Source organism: Protopterus annectens, chromosome 10.part0 (genome assembly GCF_019279795.1).
Source record: "Protopterus annectens isolate FY-2018-M chromosome 10.part0, PAN1.0, whole genome shotgun sequence".
NCBI classification, from domain to species: domain Eukaryota; kingdom Metazoa; phylum Chordata; order Ceratodontiformes; family Protopteridae; genus Protopterus; species Protopterus annectens.
Window position 1 is genome coordinate 1,003,732,231 of NC_056744.1, and position 6,583 is coordinate 1,003,738,813.

Consider the following 6,583-nt stretch of genomic DNA (forward strand, 5'->3'; position numbering starts at 1 on the left):
GAGTTCTGTGTACTGTTTCATTAATTAAATGAGTGTGCCTTGAGTTCTGCTTACTGTTTCATTAATTAAATGTGTGCCATGAGTTCACTGTTTCATTAATTAAATGAGTGTGCTATGAGTTCTGTGAACTGTTTCATTAATTAAATGAGTGTGCCATGAGTTCTGTGCATTGTTTCATTAATTAAATGAGTGTGCCATAAGATCACTGTTTCATTAATTAAATAAGTGTGCCATGAGTTCTGCATACTGTTTTATTAATTAAAAGAGTGTGCCATGAATTCTGTGTACTGTTTCGTTAATTAAATGAGTGTGCCATGAGGTCTGCAGATTGTTTCATTAATTAAATGAGTCTGCCATGAGTTCACTGTTTCATTAATTAAATGAGTGTACCATGAGTTCACTGTTTCATTAATAAAATGAATGTGCCATGAGTTCTGTGCACTGCTTCATTAATTAAATTGCACAATATTTCATTAATTAAATGAGTGTGCCATGAGTTCTGCTAACTGCTTCATTAATTAAATAAGTGTGTCATTAGTTCTGTGTACTGTTTCACTAATTAAATGAGTGTGCCATGAATTCTGTGCACAGTTTCATTAATTAAATGTGTGCCATGAATTGTGTGCAATATATGTAAATTACCCTTTAAGGATATCAGGTGTTTCAGCTAAATGGCAACTCTGAATGTCCATGACTTTTTTCTTTTACTTTTACATCTTTTTATGGAAAACTTCAGGCCAATAAAGCCAAACCCCTCTAGCTGTGTGTTTAACAACTATTACATACACTACAGCCTCATTAGGCAGAGGAACAATTTTACATCAAAAATATACAAAAAATGCATATACTGATAAAAAATGAAAAAAACAAAACGGATAAGAGTTATATAGCCCATTTTCTAAACAGTGCAATGCCTTCCAGGGTGGGTGTTGTAGGGACAAAAAATGCACTTTTAGGTGTATGAAGGCCTACACCCTACTGCATCAGGCCTCACACAACATCCCTGGTTAGTAAGTTATTTCTCTTTTATACCCACCATGTCAAGTATTATTACTTGCTTATACAACTACACAAAGCATACAGCACAGGGAGCATCTGAAACTCATACTGATATTAGGACTCCTAACACCAAACAGAAACATTTTCCAAATGCTAACCAACTCTATCACTTAAACTATCAGCAGAAGTAAAGCGTAATTCATTTCCATATCAGTCCTTATTTTTTCCAAGACAATATTATCATTTCTTAATTCTAGTATGTCATGGGGAACAAACAGCAAAAATCTGATTTATAATTACATTTATATTTGTCTTGCCTAACTCTTGATTTTTTCAAATCAATTGCATTTTTTAGTAAGTAACCAATGGTAACCAATGTAAAAAGATCTCCATCAAGTATTGTTTGCTGTTGCACACTAATAAAGTACAGTCAGTGCTACACAAGCATTTTGTTATCAATCAGCACTAGTAAATCATTTATATTCTCTTATCCCTTTTGCTTTCCTCAGAACTAAATGCAGAAAAAAAACAGACTGATAATTATGAAATGAGTGTGCCACAAGTTCACTGTTTCATTAATAAAATGCATGTGCCATGAGTTCTGTGCACTGCTTCATTAATTAAATGAGTGTGCCATGAGTTCTGCTCACTGTTTCACTAATTAAATGAGTGTGCCATGAATTTTGTGCACAGTTTCATTAATTAAATGAGTGTGCCATGAGCCCTGTGTACTGTTTTATTAATTAAATGAGTGTGCCATGAGTTCTGTGCACTGCTTCATTAATTAAATTGCACAATGTTTCATTAATTAAATGAGTGTGCCATGAGTTCTGTGCACTGCTTCATTAATTAAATAAGTGTGCCATGAGTTCTGTGCACTGCTTCATTAATTAAATAAGTGTGCCATGAGTTCTGTGTACTGTTTCATTAATTAAATTGCACAATGTTTCATTAATTAAATGAGTGTGCCATGAGTTCTGCTAACTGCTTCATTAATTAAATAAGTGTGCCATGAGCTCTGTGTACTGTTTTATTAATTAAATGAGTGCGCCATGAGTTCTGCTCACTGTTTCACTAATTAAATGAGTGTGCCATGAATTCTGTGCACAGTTTCATTAATTAAATGTGTGCCATGAATTCTGTGCACTGCTTCATTAATTAAATTGCACAATGTTTCATTAATTAAATGAGTGTGCCATGAGTTCTGCTAACTGCTTCATTAATTAAATATGTGTGCCATTAGTTCTGTGTACTGTTTTATTAATTAAATGAGTGTGCCATGAGTTCTGCTCACTGTTTCACTTATTAAATGAGTGTGCCATGAATTCTGTGCACAGTTTCATTAATTAAATGAGTGTGCCATGAGCCCTGCGTACTGTTTTATTAATTAAACGAGTGTGCCATGAGTTCTGTGAACTGCTTCATTAATTAAATGAGTGTGCCATGAGTTCACGGTTTTATTAATAAAATGAATGTGCCATGAGTTCTGTGCACTGCTTCATTAATTAAATTTCACAATATTTCATTAATTAAATGAGTGTGCCATGAGTTCTGCAAATTGTTTCATTAATTAAATGAGTGTGCCATAAATTCTGTGCACTGTTTCATTAATTACATGAGTGTGCCATGAGTTATGCTAACTGCTTCATTAATTAAATGAGTGTGCCATGAGTTCCCTGTTTCATTAATAAAATGCATGTGCCATGAGTTCACTGTTTTATTAATTAAATGAGTGTGCCATGAGTTCTGTGCACTGCTTCATTAATTAAATTACACAATGTTTCATTAATTAAATGAGTGTGCCATGAGTTCTGTGCACTGCTTCATTAATTAAATAAGTGTGCCATGAGTTCTGTGCACTGCTTCATTAATTAAATAAGTGTGCCATGAGTTCTGTGTACTGTTTCATTAATTAAATTGCACAATGTTTCATTAATTAAATGAGTGTGCCATGAGTTCTGCTAACTGCTTCATTAATTAAATAAGTGTGCCATGAGCTCTGTGTACTGTTTTATTAATTAAATGAGTGCGCCATGAGTTCTGCTCACTGTTTCACTAATTAAATGAGTGTGCCATGAATTCTGTGCACAGTTTCATTAATTAAATGTGTGCCATGAATTCTGTGCACTGCTTCATTAATTAAATTGCACAATGTTTCATTAATTAAATGAGTGTGCCATGAGTTCTGCTAACTGCTTCATTAATTAAATATGTGTGCCATTAGTTCTGTGTACTGTTTTATTAATTAAATGAGTGTGCCATGAGTTCTGCTCACTGTTTCACTTATTAAATGAGTGTGCCATGAATTCTGTGCACAGTTTCATTAATTAAATGAGTGTGCCATGAGCCCTGCGTACTGTTTTATTAATTAAACGAGTGTGCCATGAGTTCTGTGAACTGCTTCATTAATTAAATGAGTGTGCCATGAGTTCACGGTTTTATTAATAAAATGAATGTGCCATGAGTTCTGTGCACTGCTTCATTAATTAAATTTCACAATATTTCATTAATTAAATGAGTGTGCCATGAGTTCTGCAAATTGTTTCATTAATTAAATGAGTGTGCCATAAATTCTGTGCACTGTTTCATTAATTACATGAGTGTGCCATGAGTTATGCTAACTGCTTCATTAATTAAATGAGTGTGCCATGAGTTCCCTGTTTCATTAATAAAATGCATGTGCCATGAGTTCACTGTTTCATTAATAAAATGAATGTGCCATGAGTTCTGTGCACTGCTTCATTAATTAAATTGCACAATATTTCATTAATTAAATGAGTGTGCCATGAATCAGAATCATTTTTTTTTCTAATATAAACTAATCTTCTCCACTACTCCCTCTTCCTCCAAATTGCATATTTTCTCATCCATCATAGCATACATCTCTTCACTTCACTGCTCAGATCACTTTTCCTCTATTCTGCTCAAACTTTAAAACTCCCATAGGTTCATAGGAACTTACTAGGCTATTAACATGTGAAGATCTTAAGAAGCCTTGCAATGCATTTCCACAATAAGTATTAGCCATTAGATTTTGCGATATTACCTCCAAAGATGGGCAGGACAACTTTATGTTGGGTTAATTAAATGTTTCCTGTATTCACAAGAGCTATTAGTGCTAAATCAGTGTTGAGTTTGTGACTGTCCATCCATTCATCCAAGTTACATCTGAACAGAGTGAAATAAATGTTCGGCTTTATGTGGAGGGAATAATGGTTTCTTAGAAGTTGTATTCCCTGTGATACATATCTATCCCTCTAGCATTTCTGTTAATCTTGCAAAAGAGATTGAGGTCCCTTGACTGGGCATTTCTTATACCACTGGACTTCCAAATATGTTTTTATTTATTTGTTTGTTTGTTTGTCTTTGTTGAGTGAGAAAAGTCTGAATGGGCAAAACCCATTTTCTGCTAAGGGCAGAGGAGAAAAGCTCCACATTTAAGTTACACGTGATGTACATTTATAATTGCAAGATAAAAGATCTATACATGAGCTTATTTACATGATTTTTAAATATTGTTAAATATTTTTTATATGAGCATAACATTTTAACACAAGAAAACAAGAGAAAATTGGCATAAAGTGGCTAATTATTGAACAGAGAAATACAATACAGTAACAATGAATGTATTTATAACATGATGGCTGCAGGGAAAATATCAAACTGGGGTGTTTTTTAGTTTAGTAATAATTTAAAGACAGACAAGTAGAATGTAATGGGTCTGACTGAACAGGGTCTCGTGTGGCTCTATATGTTAGGAAAAGGCCCAAGGAGTGGCGTACGGCAACTGTGGTCCCACTCCACAAAGGTGGCGCCTCTACGGACCCTGGTAATTACCGCCCCATAAGCTTAACAAGTCTAGTCTGCAAAGCTATGGAGAGGATCATAATGGAGCTCATAAACAAAGATATAGGGGACTTGCAGACATTGGACCCGACCCAGTTTGGCTTTGTCAAGGGAAGATCATGCCTTTTGAACTTGGTCGACTTCTTCGAAATAGTCACCAAGGCCATTGATGAGGGAAAGGCAGTCCATACAGCCTACCTTGACCTTGCAAAGGCTTTCGACACAATACCCCACTCGGTATTGTAGAGAAACTTACCAGCTTAAATGTAAACCCATATGTCACAAGATGGGTTGCAAACTGGCTTAAGGACAGAACCCACAGGGTTAGAGTTGCTGGCGCTGTGTCAGACTCCAAGCCGGTCACAAGTGGTGTCCCACAGGGCTCGGTCCTTGGCCCTATTGTTTGGCATCTACTTCTCAGAAGTACAGGCCAACATGGGAGGACTTTGGCTGACAAAGTTTGCAGATGACTGCAAACTGGGCCATAGTGGAAAGTGCATCGGACACTGATATCCTTCAGAAGGGACTCACGGAAACAGATAGCTGGTGCCAGAGCCATGGCCTGAAGTTAAACGCCAAAAATGTATAGTCATACCCTTCGGGAAAAACAAGGTAACCCCAAGCTACCATATAGGTGGCAATCCACTAAGCACAGAAGAGGTTATCAGGGACCTGGGGACCCAGGTTGACAGTGGCCTTTCTTTTGACACTCACATTGCTAAAGTGGTTAGAAAGACCTTCTACATTGCCCACCTGATCATGAAGGGATTCACATCCAGATCTAGTGAGGTCATTGTTCCCTGTACTCTTCACTTATCAGACCAATGATCGAGTACAATGCCCCATTCGGGATGTATCTCACCCGACATCTGCAGCAATTGGAGAGACCCCAAAAGTTCCTCACCAAAAGGATAAAGGGACTCCAAAATCTGTCATATGCTGCCAGATTGAAGAAACTCCAGCTCTATTCAGTCGCATACCATCTGCTCAGAGGTGACATGTGCCTGACATACAAGGCCATGTCCAACCCGGAATTAATGGACATGCTCCACCTCAAAAATCCAAATCCACCAAAACCACTAGAGCAAGCGACTTAAACCTTAGCACGGATATAAATAGGACGTGCTGGAGGGATAGATTTATCACTCAGAGACTCCCTATGCTGTGGAATAAAATCCCGGTCCATGTGAGGCAGAGCACCTCGCTGACTCTGTTCAAGAGAAATCTAGACCTGTGGATGGGAGATCGTAGGTTTACCCCGGGAATCATCTCTGGGTCACTGCTGGACAGAGGCACAACAAACTAATGGGCACAGTATTTTTTCATATAAGGGGTGGCGTAAGCCACAATAATTTGGGCTAGGCTTATAAATGCCTTAGGGCAGATAGCCTAGTATAAACCTATGAACCTATGAACCTAAGGCTTTCTCCCAGTAGACTGTATGATACTGAGAGGAGAGACAAGGCTTTGAGATGGTCTGAGTAGCTTTTATGATTTAGGCTCTTGATTTCTTTTAGTGAGGAAGTGTTATAATCATTCCAGCAGTGACAAGTGTTTGCACAGGTACATATGAACCTGGGCATTATACTAAGTGGTTGGCTTAATTAGTGCCAAGTGCAGAGGAACTTTTATATCCCTGGACCTGGACATTATACCCTTAGATATATGCTGTGTGATGAAAAAGGATTTCCTTACAATAGTGGATACATGGTGATGAAAGAACAGTTCATTGTAAACA